The following is a 16,190-nucleotide window of genomic DNA, read 5'->3' on the forward strand; positions in this document are numbered from 1 at the left end:
TGCATTATTATCGTGGGTTAAGGAAAGCTGCTTTGTAGCTACAAATGAACTGAGGGAAGGAAAATAAATGGGAAGAAAGCAACTTGTCAGAGTATGTAGAAGAGCCTCTTAAGGACTACATAGAGCGACATTGGGGCTTTTTTTCTAAGTACAGCACAAGTCGTATTTGCGGAAGTATTGGGAGATTTTTTTAAAAAATACTGATGGTTCTTGACGACATGACTCCCCTTCATGACTTATCTGCTCACTGTTTTTTGTATTACTGTTTCTAGAACCATGAAAAGGTAAGACTTTGCGGAAATAGCGCCTTTTTCCGAACTTAAAATGCATTTGCTACGTCTGAGTTGGTCGTCCGTCCGTCTTATCAATACAGCAACGCCTGTCGTGCTCAGTCAGTGAAAAAGTAATATACACTGCTCTGAAAAATTTGAGGAAGACATTATCACACCGATGGAAATTAATTAAAGTTCGGGGGCATATTTCCCGACGTCTCCTAGTCGTACGCAGAAAGCTGGACGTCATATTGCGTGAGGTCAGCAGCGTGACCATAGCCGAAAATGGGGCTGGTCACAGAGCTCGAGGCAATTGAAGGAACAAGAAAAGACAATACGTGCCAGTCATTACAACGTGACACGGACACAACATAACGAACACGTACGATACAGTGTTATTAAATTTCTAAGTAATAGATCGGTGTATAAGTTGGTAGCATTTTTGTTTTGCATGTTGATATTCCGGTTCTATGGGTTTATTTTTCGATTGTCATTTTTTATTTGAAGTTCACAGTAGCTTTTTGAGATTACATTTTGTCATTTTCTCATTTGGTGATAGTGGGCGCTAGAAAGTGGAGTGCGGAGTGGAGAAATATGAATATGTCCAACATGTTCTTCTCTTTGAATTCAGTAAAGGGGTGACAACAGCGTAGGCAGCCAGGAACATTTGCGACATGTATGGGGATAATGCCATCGCACAGAGCGCAACAAGAAAATGGCTTGCTAGCTTTAAGGAGGACCGTTTTGACAATAATGACTCACGTACAGAAACACCTTCAGAGTTTGATGACGATCGTTTAAAAGCATTAAAATGGTTCAAATGGCTCTGAGCACTATGTGACTTAACTGCTAAGGTCATCAGTCCCCTAGAACTTAGAACTACTTAAACCTAACTAACCTAAGGACATCACACACATCCATGCCCGAGGTAGGATTCGAACCTTCGACCGTAGCAGTCGCGCGGTTCCGGACTGAAGCGCCTAGAACCGCACGGGCAACGCGGCTGGCTTTAAAAGCATTAACCCACATTCTTCCACGTTAGTGTCTCGAGAATTGACAGATGTGATGAATTGTGATCATTCCACCGTCGTACGACATTTTTCATGCAATGGGAAGGTTAAAAAAATCCGGTGTACGGGTAATCCAAAATCTGAAAAATCAGCATCTCTAGTTGCTCGTCACTAACTGGAACGTGAACAACACCGACCATTCATATCCTGTATCATCACTAGTGACGAGAAATTGTGTCTTTAAGCTAACACAAGAAAAGAAAGGAATGGCCGAGTCCAAACAAAGTAGCAAGCCCCCGTGCTGCAAAGACCTACACACGCCCGCAAAAGATAATGTTACGCATCTGGTCGACAGCAACGGTATGGTGTACTAGGAATTGCTTACCCGAGGTGCAACCACCAATGCTGACATTTACTCTCAACACCTGAGACGTCGTGCAGACGCAATCGAAGAAAAACGACCAGGAAGACAGCCTGAAGTGATGCTACTCCAAGACAACGCCCGCCCGGATTCTGCTAGACTGACAAAAAAAGCTATGCAAGGGTTGGGTTGGGAAGTCATTCCGCACCCACCTTATTAACCTTATCTTGCGCCCTCAGATTTTCACCTCTTCCGCTCTCTATCGAACAAGCTTCAAGGAACTTACTTTCCTGATAAAAATGCTCTCCAAACATGGTTCGACCAGTTCTTCGCCTCAAAACCACGTGATTTCTACAGACGCGGAATGTAAACGTTGCTCAGCGTTGGCAGACTGTTGTAAACAGGGAAGGAGAACATTATTGATGACTAAATTATCTGTTGTGTGTATGGAAAAACGTTACGAACTAATGCACCAAATTACTAGTTCGAAACTTGTGGCTTCTAAACTATCGATTTCAGACCGTAGGTACCGAGACATATCCGTATTATTATCTTTCTAGCTTTAGGATACCACAAACTCCTCCTTCCTAGTATAAACTTAAGAATTTCTCACATTCGTGTTTTGCGCGCGAGAACGGCTGCAGATTCGACAGAAGAAAAAAGATTCATTTGAGTACAACCGACCATCGTCTGAATGCTGCACGTTCGGGCGTCGACATCCGTTGCACTGAGGCCGCGCACGTACTGGTGTACTGATTTGAGGAGATTGGCCGATGCCGGTCGTCGGCAAAACCCTCTCATGTCGGTGTCACTTTGACCGCAGCCTAATATGGGCCGTGGGTGCTGTACTTAATGAAGCGTCAGCGCCGAATTTCTGGTAAGGAGCCAAGCAAGGGGAGCTAGGCAGAGACTGATGGCGCCAGGGGCAGGTGTGTGGCGCCAGAGCCTGTACTGGCGCCAGCGCGGAGCCAATGACCGCCAGCAGAGGGCACGCGCCAATCCCGCAAGGGCTCGAGCCACGTGCCAGCATTGGCGCCGCTGCGGCATCACCACAGCCTGTGCATCACCAATGGCCTCATTGCGCTGGAACGGTCGCTGTCAATCCATCTATCAAAAAAGGCGAGGTGGTCGTGCTGATAAGCTATTAGTTACACCCTTACGCCCATTCTACGCGGGACGTGCGGCACGAACAACAAAGTGGTCGTCTACTGCAGCGCTACGCGGAATAGACAGTCCAAAAGCAAAAAAGCGTTCACCCAGTACATCCCTGTCTAGTCGTTTGCTCTACGTGTCTACTGCTTTTCTTAACTTCCAGCAAGTGAATCGACGGCTTAAATTCATTTTTGGAGACTCAAGTATTTTAGTCGTTATCACTGTTAGCATTCAACCGCGATTCTTATACATATATTTTAACAACGCGTTTCAAGACACAACGCTCTCATCATCAGGTTGTAAAGTCTATGTCATGAAATTAAACTCCGTAGTCTCGTGCATAGGGCTGTCAATACACCTATGAGCGAAAAAGATAGGGAGACTGAAATTAATACCGTTAAGAGAATAGCGATGAATAACAGTTACAGAATAGATATGGCTAAAAAAACTGTTACGGAAAAGTAATAAGCGCAAAAAGAAAAAAACCTGATGGAGAGAAAGTGAAAATTATCACGATGCCATAATACGGAACAGTCTCACAAAAGATAGCAAATATCTTTAAGCCATACGATGTTAAAATAGCTTTTCAGACTAATAACTTAGTGAGGTATAGCCTTAAGCACGATATTGGCGAGAAGAGAAATAAGTTTGAAAGATCGGGAGTTTATAAGATTCAGTGCAGAACTTGTGATGCAAAATATATAGGGCAGACAGGAAGATCATTCGCGATCCGGTATAAAGAACATAAAGACGCGTTCAGGTTAGGAAATTATGACAAATCAGCTGTTGCGAACCATATATATGAAACAGGCCATCCCCTTAATAGCATAGAAGATAACGTAGAAATATTGCATGTAGAAAAGAAAGGAAGGAAACTTGATTTACTAGAGGAATTCGAGATAGCTATCCATGAAAAGAAACAAAAAAAATGGTTCAAATGGCTCTGAGCACTATGGGACTCAACTGCTGAGGTCATTAGTCCCCTAGAACTTAGAACTAGTTAAACCTAACTAACCTAAGGACATCACACACATCCATGCCCGAGGCAGGATTCGAACCTGCGACCGTAGCGGTCTCGCGGTTCCAGACTGCAGCGCCAGACCCGCGCGGCCACTTCGGCCGGCCAAAAGAAACAAAGCAATATTCTAAATGCAGAAGATAATTTTAAAGAAATGATATTTTTAACGGGTTTTTAGAATTATTTTAGGGTAGGCATGCGACTTTAAACTTGTAGCATGTCACTGACGGAGTTGTGAGAGGCTAACGATGGCAGACCAATGCAATAAGGAAATAAGGCGCCCAATAGCATAGCGTTACCGTCAAGCACACGGCTGTAACCACGCCACAACACCTAGACACGTCAGTCCACAACAGCTCCCGAGTCGGCACAGTGAGACAGCATACTTGGTAGCTATGGGACGGCCATCGACTTGTGTCAACAACTTCAATGTAAGACGAGGACACACAGTCCAATATACTTTTAATTCTGTTTTACTCTATAGACTTCCCAACTATTTGTGATGGTATTTTGTCTTTTTAGTCCGTTTAATTTCATGACATAGACTTTACAACCTGATGATGAAAGCGTTGTTTCTTGAAACGCGTTGTTAAAATATATGTATAAGAATCGCGGTTGAATGCTAACAGTGATACACAGTATAACGACAACTGCTACCTCGACTCCATAATGGATTATATTAAATCAAGTATTTTATGTCCTTTTGTAATGAGTACCACATTTATTTGTATTTTAGATGGACACGGTGTCGCCGCATTTAATTGTTTTCATATTGTTCATGTGAAGCACATGCAGGTTACCATGGAGAGGATGCTTCTTCCTTCATCCACGGCAACCAAATATTGTTCAGTCTGCTATTTCTTCATGATGGATATGGATTGGGCACTCCCTGTTCCAAGATGACAACAGTTTTACTTCCACTTCTACATGGATACTCCGCAAATCACATTTAAGTGACTGGCAGAGAGTTCATCGAACCACCTTCACAATTCTCTATTATTCGTCTACATCTACATGATTACTCTGCTATTCACAATTAAGTGCCTGGCACAGGATTCAATGAACCACCTTCAAGCTGTCTCTACCGTTCCACTCTCGAACTGCCCGCGGGAAAAACTAGCACTTAAATTCTTCTGTGCGAGCCCTGATTTCTCTTATTTTATCGTGATGATCATTTCTCCCTGTGTAAGTGGGTGCCAACAGAATGTTTTCGCAACCGGAGGAGAAAACTGGTTATTGAAATTTCATGAGAAGATCCCGTCACAACGAAAAACGCCTTTGTTTTAATGATTACCACTCCAATTCACGTATCATGTCTATGACACTATCTCCCCTATTTCGCGATAATACAAAACGAGCCGCCTTTCTTTGAACTTTTTCAATATCATCCGTCAGTTCCATCTGATACAGATCCCACACCGCACAGCAATACTCCAGAATAGGGCAGACAAGCCGGCCGGAGTGGCCGAGCGGCTCTAGGCGCTTCAGTCGGGAACCGCGCGACTGCTACAGTCGCAGGTTCGAATCCTGTCTCGGGCATGGATGTGTGTGACGTCCTTAGGTTAGTTAGGTTTAAGTAGTTCTAAGTCTAGGGGACTGATGACCTCAGATGTTAACTCCCGTAGAGCTCAGAGCCATTTGAACCATTTTTTGAATAGGGCGGACAAGTGTAGTGTAAGCAGTCTCTATAGTAGCTCTGTTGCACCTTGTATGTGTTCTGTCAATGAATTGCCAATGGTTAGCTCTACCCACAACATTATCTATGTGATCGTTCCAACTTAGGTTATTTGTAATTGTAATCCGTAAGTATACAGTTGAATTTACAGCCTTCAGATATGTGTCACTTATCGCGTAATCGAAATATAGCGGATTTCTTATAGTACTCATGTGAATAACTTCACACTTTTCTTTATTCAGCGTCAATTACCACTTTTCACACCACACAGATATCTTATCTAAATCATTTTGCAATTCATTTTGGTCATCTGATGACTTTACAAGACGTTAAATGACAGCATCATCTGCAAATAATCTAAGAGGGCTACTCAGATTGCCTCCTATTAATATAGATCAGGAACAATAGAGGGCCTATAACACTTTCTTGGGGAACGCCGGATATTACTCCTGTTTCACTCGATGACTTTCCGTCTATTATTACGAACTGTGACCTTTCTGACAGGAAATCACGAATCCAGTCGCACAACGGAGGCGATACTCCGTAGGCACGCAGATTGGTTAGAAGACGCTTGTGAGGAACGGTGTCGACAGCCTTCTGGAAATCTAAAAATATGGAGTCAATTTGACATCCCCTGTCGGTCGCACTCATTACTTCATGAGTATAAAGAGCTAGTTGTGTTCCGCAAGAACGGTATTTTCTGAATCCGTGCTATGTGTCAGTAAATCGTTTTCTTCATAATGTTCGAATACAGTTTTTGTTCCAAAACCCTACCGAAAATCGACGTTAGTGGTATGGGCCTGTAATTCAGCGGATTACTCCTACCTTCCCTTTTTGGGTACTGGTGAGACTTGAGCAACTTTCCAGTCTTTATTGACAGGACTGCACTCATACTTCCTTGTTTGACGACGACCCAGGAATCCCATCACATCCAGCTGGCCCGCACGTGAAACGTAGCAGTCAAAGTCCCCACCGTTTGGTAGCTCTACGGAATCTAAACGTCAATGAATGACTTCAGTTGGATATGTCGTAACTGAAGAAACTTGTGGACACTCTTTCTCGACGGACTGAGACAATTAGCAAGGCTACAGGCAACGTTACATAGTATTAGCTTTTGGCCAGTGAGGCCTTATACAGGGTGTCCCAAGAAGTGTCAATATTCAGGGGTATGACAGAAACGATCATTCGAAACAAAAAACATCGGCTCGAATATGGATACCTACAACGAGCACTACATCATCGACACTGTACTGCAAGCTCTCTGCTTTCCATATTTTGAGAGGTGGTAATGGACCAAAACAAGGAAAAAGGTCCTGTAAACATGGGTTCTAAAGTACATACATTTAAGACCTATGAACATTTGCTCATCTTCGCTACTGCAAAACAAATCTCCTCTGCTGAACAAGTACTCATAACGCTTAAGATATGCATTTTGCTTCCATTGATCGTTCCTGCCATGTCCCTGAATACTGCTCATTCCTCCTGGGCAACGCTATATATAAAATACTATTTTATCTGTGTAAAAGGGTCGACCGCTCGAGAATTTAAGATAAATTGATATAATTGCTGAGTAATATAATAAACTGGCACGAAACACGGCAGAACTTCCTTAATAAGGAAACTACCAAAAAATATGGTGGATATTAATCACCGAGCAATAACTGTATTAAGTGCCAAATGCGTTATATCTTATCGGCGCATGAAGGGAAAGAAGATAAAATCAAAACAGTGATTATCGTCGGTACTCATCCAAAATGCGTCGTTCCTCGCAAGGAAAACTGTGTTCTCTGACTATGAAAAGACTGCATCGTTTTTACAAAAGCTACACAAAGATTAGCGATAGTCTCGATAAACTTCAGCCAAGGCTCTAGTAGATTAAGCACACGTATCAGAGATAATAATGATTAAACCCTTGTTCGACACAACACTGATGCATATCAATAGCAGCCTATCTAAGTGTTCATGATGATGGCCGGGTATGGAATAGCTGAAAAAAGATCCCAATGGCAAATTAATCGGTCCACTATACTCATTTTCTTACTAAATTCCATTCGGCTGCTGAAAATAACATTGTTGGTAACTGCCGGCTAAAAAAAGAATTCACAGCGTATGCCAGCGTGCCTAATGCCTCTCTGACTAGTGGTGCCGGAGTTCATTAAATAATGTTGAATTAAGCTATTTAACTACCGGAAGCCTTTGAGGCCAGAAATTTTTAAGTAAAAAATTGAATTTGAGAGTCCTTAGGTAATTTTTTACTACTAACTAGCTGACAAATAGGTATTCGTTTTGCCAGTTTTCTATTTGAAACTAAAGCAGAAAAAAAATGAACTGTGTTTGTAGAGTAATGTCGAAAAAAATTAATTTTCGCGTATTCGTGAAACAGTTTCGAAATTATGAAACAGTCGTATAAAGAAATATGCATAATGTATAAACGTGTTAGTACAGTATTCAAATTAAGAAACATAGTATGCAAAATACAAATTCTCTGTAATGTTTATTTAACTAAAAACTACATTATAAACAATATTACTAGTTACATGTTCAGGCAGCTGGGTGCAGTTACTTTCTCGTGTCTACAACGTGATTTTGTAAACATCTCCATGGTAACGTCTCTCCATAGCTCTATCGACGGCTACTGTTTTCGTCTACAGCCATTTGCGCTTCGCAGTTGAAAGCTGTCAAAAGCGCTGGTAGATGTCAGGGATTTGCTTTAGTTTACGCAACTGTTAGACTGTCGTAGTACTAAATAATAACTATATGAAAACTTCATTCATGATGCAGCAGTTTTTCATACCTCTCAGAGTTTATAACATCGTTTCTCTTGAACTGTGTCACACAGTGATCTACTTGTGTAGGTACATTCAGCAGCAAACGTGGATATCGTCTCCGAAATACGTTGCGAATAGAGTTAGTTGCAAGAAAGTGATGAATTTAAAACTCATGCATAATGCGGCACCTTTTCGCGCAACTCATTGTTTGCAACGTCATGTCTCCTGAAGTAGGACACATAGGTGGTACTTACACCCATAGCGATTTTTGCCTCACAGTAAGGGATATGTCTGTCAAGTTTGGGTGAAATCTGTCCCCTGGTTTAGGAGGAAATGGGGAACATGTACACATACATACCTCCTTTTTCGTAATATGTATTGATTTTATCAGGCGGTAGACACTATATAGCTAGTGATGGCATGTAGATACAAAAGGATTTTTCCGTCAGTTTTGAGACTCGTTATTCGATTTCATCAAGTATTCGGTAATTTTCGCCGAGATGGCGTTTCCCAATACAACTGGGGCCTTAGTGAGAACTTGAACGGTGCCTCAGTCATGGGTACATCACAGACGCGGCTTCAGCAATTAGAAAACCTCAGTCTCTGGCGACCAAACGGGTCTGCGTAGTCTTTACAGAAGTTGTGAAAATGAATTCAATTAGGTAGACTGAAAAAAATAGTCCTCTGGATAGTCAATTGTTTTGAGCGCTGAGATTTTAAATAGCGCTCAACGCGAGCGCTCATTCTCAGTTTGGTGCATGGTCTACAAGAAACACTCATCTCGTGGGACTAATACAATCAGCTTCCAGACCACGTGGGCTTACATCTCTAACGCCCTGTTGCAGTAGTTAACTATAGTGTCTAACGCCTCAGAAGTCCGGTAAAAGCTGCCGTCTGTGAAAAAAGTTGTTTACAATCTCGTTGTGGCAAGTCACAACGACTGATACATCGAATTTACAATGACAACTCGCAATTACGACCGTATCCAGGCCATCGACGCATCTGCGCTGCTTCTAAGGTAATCTTCGACGTTCTACAGTCGTGTACCATCACTAAAAGAATCTCTGTGACTCGTCCCCAATTTTTAGATATTCAACTTCCATACTCGCATAGTTCTGTGATTACTTGTGTATGGTCTTTCCCTTATTGATCAGGCACTGTCTGCCGTTCGCTTAATCGCGATTCTCTACACACAAAAAAACCATTTTAATACTCATTTTGGTGCTTTTCACTTTATGAAACGCGTGAGCCTTCTTAGAAACGTACTCATTTGTCTATATGGACTGAGTCTATAGTAGACACTTATTGAAATTTAGTTGTGCTGTCCCCTCCTCTCATCAATTTTAATCGAGCTTGATCACCATCACTGATGAGCGTAATGCCAAGCTGAATTACGCCTGCAGCAAGAGAAGTTGTTGAGACTTTCGTGGCCATTTCTTGATATAATTGTTGCCTATTGGCTTTTGTCTTTGGTTCTTCGGCCTTCGTTTGTTTGAAGATTTTTGTGACGTTTCGCCAGGACGAGTGGCTGGAATTGTCAAAGCTTCACCCTACATTGCTGGTGGACAGCAATGCAGGATGAACCTTTGGCAATTCCAGCCACTCGTCCTGGCGAAACGATTAAAAAATCGATAAACAAACGTAGGCAGAAGAACTCGAGGTAGAAACCAACAAGCAGTTTGCCAACAGCATAAGAGTTTGATGCTTTCGGCAACGGTCAAGGCAGTGTGTTGGGTAGTCGGGTGCTCAGATTTTAAACTACACCGGCTAACAACGTGGGGCCCGTTTTTCACACGTGGCTTACAAGAGCGAGACTACATGCTCTGTGGGTTAGTCGCTCGCTTTTGTCGGCAACCGTAAGTTGATGGTTTAGATTTCTGTAATGCCCAACGTATGTTGCAGTGGAGACAAAAGATTCGTGTTGGATGGCACTAGGGTTGTTCAGGAGTTAGAGACATTCCGTTGATATCTACTGTTCTCGCATTAAACGAGAAATATGGGCAATATTGTTGAGTCCTAGCAGCAGGAAACACTATTCCGAATAGTGCTGCCTGCGGGAACAAGGATGGACAGTGAGATTCTCCGCATTCGAGTCAAAAGCAAATCATTCTGCACTGCAAGTCTCACTATTTAAACAATATGGAGAGTTGGTTGGAACTCGCGAAATCGAGTAGTCGGCCGGCAGCCCTCATTCGTGTGGGAGGCGAGAGGTTGGCCTCTAGAGCAGAAGCGCTGCTTTATACTGTGTCTAGTTTCAAGCCGGGAGGCAGGGAGCTACAGTGGCCGACTACGTTATTCTTTCAGTACAGAAAGCTCACAGGCGGTCTCAGTGAAATTCTGATCAATTTTATTCTATTTTAGAGGATGAGTGTTACGGCTTAGTGAGTGACTGGTACTCTCAGGCCTCTTATTACATCGCGGAGCTACCAGTCAGCTCGGAGTTGGCGATTGATAGAAGAGATGAACTTCGCCAGTTTTAATTAGCTGTATTTGTTTCCGTCTCAATTGTGAAGTACTTCATTTCTGATATGAATTTCGACGTAAGTGGCTTTGAAACTTTTCCCTGTTTTCGAAGCTTCCCGGCAGATTAAAACAGTTTGGCTGGCAGGGACTCGAACCCCTTTCTTACGCAAGTATCCTATCAACAGCCATCTAAGCACAACTCAAGATCTGCCCTCACGGCAATACTTCAGACTATGCCTCCCTACTTTTACTAAGAATTAGTTGTAGGTCCAAACCAAAATTCCACCAGAGCTGTAAACGTTTGTAAAAGTAAAACATTGCTGTCATTCACTAATGACCACGTTCAGCTTTAAAGCCATTGTAATACGTATTCACACAGGGTGTCCTAGAAACGTTGGGACAAACTTCGAGGGGTTTTAGAGGGCGTCTTGAGGAACAAATCGGGATAGGGACACGTCTGTGGAAAACTCATCCAACGATGCTACATAGCGTCGAAGTCCTAGGCGCCAGCGCCTGGCAAGAGGTCATCCCTTCGGCAGCAAACGTGACTTTGTACGCTGATGGACCGTAGGCGGGACGTCTCGCAATGTTGTTTGTTATTCAGCGATCGCGACTGATTGCCATGATCGCCAATGGAGAAGCTGAAGCTAGTTGCTGCGTAGAAAGGCCTTGTTTCCTACGAATGTGATGCTCTGTTGCCTCGATGGATGATGGCTTCGGACACTGGTTTCGATCCGCAGTTTAATTTTTCTGCTGGAACCCTCTAAAATAGCCATTGTTTTTCGGTATACGGGAGAAACCCGTGTCTGAAACAGTCATCCAACATGGCAAAGCAGCATCCGTCACCAACAGTGATCGTGGGAATCGGTTGCGATCACGGAATAACAGCCGGCCGAAGTGGCCGTGCGGTTCTGGGCGCTACAGTCTGGAGCCGAGCTACCGCTACGGCCGCAGGTTCGAATCCTGCCTCGGGCATGGATGTGTGTGATGTCCTTAGGTTAGTTAGGTTCAATTAGTCCTAAGTTCTGTGTGTGTGTGTGTGTTTGAGGTTTACGGGCGCTAAACAGCATGGTCATCAGCGCCCAAACGCATAAAAACAGGAACACATGCAGTGAAGGGACTAAGACGAACAGCGAACAAGGAGACCTAAGTTCTAGGCGACTGATGACCTCAGAAGTTAAGTCGCATAGTGCTCAGAACCATTTGAACCATTTGAACGGAATAACAAACAGCATTGAAAGACGCTCCATCTATGGTCCACCAGCGTGAAAAATCACGTTTTCTGTCCAAGAGGTAGCCTAGTGGCATGCGATGACGCCTGTATCTTCGACGCTCTGTAGCGGCGCCGGATGACGTTTCGGACACCGGTTCCTATTCGTGATTTGTTCCTCAAGACACCTTCTACAACCTCTCTAAGTTTGACGCAACATTTCTGTATATGTCCACTAGCAACATTTCTGTTTTGGCCACTTTTTAACTATGTCATAACTATGGTTTTAACCTTCAACAGATTATCCTGTTTTCTTTAAGAAGATTTCTGCGGTAGTAATAACGACGCAATAGGAGCTAATGTTCTCAATGTTATCGGAGTATATTTTGCCGTCCAGTGATCGGATAATTGAATCGTTTTCAGCGCAGCCTGATTTGAAACAGAGCATTTACCATTGGCACTGGAGCATTGTTCCGCGTGTCGAAGTGAGGATGGAGACGCTTGTTAAAACTCTTCTATAAGTGCAGTGGCGTCGATAATCGATTCGGGTCGACCAAGAAGTTTCCTCACTAATCGGTGATGCAATATATCGCATAAAATGTCTCACGCGCCGTACATCGCCACGAGCGCGTGGAATCGGGACTTGACGCGCGTGAGACTTGGCGCCACGCCACAGCGTCACAGTGGGCGAAGTCAAGGAATGTTTCAGAGCCAGTGAACAGTGGTGACGTAACAGCGTTGTGGGCTTTAAGCTTAATCCTTGTCTCCATTAAAGTAATTTAATTTATCGAGCCTATTTCTTGCCACAAACAACCTTACAGATGACAATAGAAAGTGTTACAACACGAAGCAACAGTTCTATAGTTAATAAACTCTGTGGAAATGTTCGTCAGATTAACGTTCACTCCGTTCGGAACGTGACCATCATAATCAGTAGAGGTGTAAAACCAGTGTGGGCACGAATACACTTTTTTATTCGTTGTGATATGGAAGCAAAATGTCTGCGAGTGTCATTTTGAGGAATTTCTTGTGATCCCTGAAACACTTGTTGTACCAGTTGATGAAGGTTGCTGGCTGGTATGAAAGTATACATCTCTATGGATGGCAAGTCGTGTGACCAAGTCGAGGATTCGTGCCTGCTGGTTATAATTAAAGTGCAGCTACTCACAGAGGTACAGCGCAGGCTCCAATTATTATCAAACAGCAGAGAAACTTAGAAAATATTTTAATGCGTTAATGCGGAACCGATTTATGCAGGAAAAAAATTATCTCCAATTTTGGCCGCCAGGTGCAAATCTGGCGCTGAGAATGCAATAAAGACGTATAGAAATGTTTCCATGTGTAATGAATTAGGAACGGGACATGGACAGAAAATCTCAAACAAGTGAGAAAGACATAATGTTGATTGTAGTATTAATTGCTCCCAATTTGTTCAATATGAGCACCGGAGACGTCGACGAGATGCTGTAGAGCGCCAAATTTGCACCCGGTGGCCAAAATTGGAATTAATTTTTTTCTTGTATAAATCGGTTCCACATAAATGGATTAGTATATATGCCAAGTTTCGCTGTCATACTATAATTGCAGCCCACACTAGACATCCTTAAGGAGCTTCAGTCTTAATTACAAACATCTGGTTCACATAGTACCTTAAGGCGTTTGCAATGTGAACTGAAACGTCGGATTTACGTTTTGCTGCTGGAATATAACGTTTGCCCTGAAAGTTCGTGGTGACACATTGCCTTTAACGTCTCCCCAGATTTTTGCTGTTGTCATCCGGCTAATAGTCAAAGCCAGTCGAATAATCTCATGATGGTGTCTTTCTGAAAGGACCAGCGCCTACTATTGTGGCCGCACTGTTACCATGAGTCAATGTTCTCTCCAGTCGCCATCGCACTAGAGCGAACTATCTGTGTCATCTGTGCCCCTCTTTGTGGCCGAGCGGTTCTAGGCGCTTCAGTCTGGAACTGCGCGACCGCTACGGTCGCAGGTTCGAATCCTGCCTCGGGCGTGGATGTGTGTGATGTCCTTAGGTTAATTAGGTTTCAGTAGTTCTAAGTTCTAGGGGACTGATGACCTCAGATGTTAAGTTCCATAGTGCTCAGAGCCTTTTTTTGTGTCATCTGTCAATATGATGCTACTACTACGAGCCTCGTGCTAATGACTTGATCTTTCTCAAATTACGAAAGTTTTCTTACAGTCCGAAAACCGCACGTGCACATTCTCAGGGCAGGCTGTGTTGACATATCCAGAAACGCTTGACTCACTCAACAGTCATCATGCGCTCGCACCATTCTTCATCTGTAGGAATGACTCTTTTCTGTGTGGAAATTATTAAGGACGAAATTTTATCAACACTTTACACAGGCATGGAAATACATTAATATCAATTTGGTAGCGTTCCGTTAGAGTGTGAATGGTGTAACACTTCCCATTTTCGTCGGTGTATTACGTTTCCTCGCCAGAGAAATGGTCAAGATTTTCACAAGACACTTTTCGAGGAATTTCTAGGGAAGGATTCCGGCAGTCGTCCTACGGCCAAGTAACCTTCGAAAACGTAGCCGAGAACCTGATTTAGATGGGAGTTTTTTTTTTTTTTTTATAGCGGCAGAGGCGCCAGAGCTGGCGCCGGCAGAAGCAGCGGCAGCGGCGAGATAGCACGGCACTGGCCGGGCCGGGCGCGGTCGGAATGCGGCTGGATGTGGAGAGAGCCGTAGTAGGGGTGTGGTGGAGGAGGGGATAGAGGGGGGGGGGGGGGGGGCACGCTGGATGGCCGGCCTGACCTCGCGCTGGCCGCGACCTTGGCGGCGCCACGCGGCGGCGCCTGCCGCAGCAGCCCAGCACGCCAGCAGCCTCACCTCGCCTCACACGGCACACCAGGCACCCCCGTCACCACACCTGCCTCCTCACGACACTTTTACCGTAGTTCCGTCTCGTCCACACACTAAGGAACAAATGGCTCTGAGCGCTATGGGACTTCTGAGGTCATCAGTCCCCTAGAACTTAGAACTACTTAAACCTAACTAACCTAAGGACATCACACACATCAATGCCCGAGGCAGGATTCGAACCTGCGACCGTAGCGGTCGCGCGGTTCCAGACTGCAGCGCCTAGAACCTCTCGGCCACCCCGGCCGGCCCACACACTAAGGCAATGGTTCCCAACCTCGGTGTAAGTACCCCCTGAGGGGTAAAATGAAGTTTTCTGAAGGGTGAAAACGAAAGCGTTCAGGTGTGTTCAGTCACAATACTAAATTATTTTCACAGGATCATTACTACTTGCACGATAGAATTAAAGGATAACTTTTTCGCAACCCCGTCATTCCATCTCACTACGACGTACAAGTTTAGAATTTGGCTCAAACGTGCCTGTGCAAAAACGTGGTGCCCTTCGGCTTCACCCTCGTGCTCGGATGCGCTTCAGAGCGCATGGTGTCGATACGTGCGAAAAAATGACCACAGGTCAGAAGGTCATGTGAGCTGTAAGGTGGGTCATTGGTGTCATATTGGCACCAGATCTCACCAAAATTCTGCCCAACGACGCCGTGGACGTGTCACACGATGGAAGGGTCACCACACTCCAACCGTTCTTTTGAAGCCTCAGCGATGGAGGCCAGACCCGCGACACCCAACGATGAAAACACGCGGTTCTCTTATGGGTTGCGAAGAAAACATTTGAGACACTTCGCTGTTCAGAATCGATGCAAAAAGGCCTCAGGCTTACGGTGCGTCAACGAATCCATCGCATTCCTTGGGTCGTTGATTCCCACATACTGCGAGGTCGAAATCGGCAGTTCGCAATTATATGAACAACAGGAAGATCTTCCTGACAACCTTTGACACTGCTAATACGCTCGACCGTTCCAACCCTTCTCTAAGGACATTGTGGGATTGAATCCCCACTGAACGAGATCGCACCCCTTTGGGGTGCATCGCGGCCGCAGGTTTTGCTCTCGTGTAAAAGTTGGAACCACTAGGAACCATTTAAAACTATTCGATGAAATCTGAATGTGATCCGAAACAGCAAAGTGTACTTATGCTTTTTCAACCCTCCTGTGTCCCGAACACCGATGGCGTGATCATGTGGGAGTGCAACACTAACATGTTTAATAATAAAACTAAAAACGGCAATGGATCCTTCTAAGACCTTCCAGTTCGGCAATACCCTCAGTGCCATCCAAGCACCTTTGTTGAGGACGTTGGATATGTACCTTCTTTTTTTTCGAAACCAAATCAGCCTGTCGGCTGCTTTAGCGCCTGAC

This window comes from Schistocerca serialis, chromosome 2 (genome assembly GCF_023864345.2).
Source record: "Schistocerca serialis cubense isolate TAMUIC-IGC-003099 chromosome 2, iqSchSeri2.2, whole genome shotgun sequence".
Lineage (NCBI taxonomy): Eukaryota > Metazoa > Arthropoda > Insecta > Orthoptera > Acrididae > Schistocerca > Schistocerca serialis.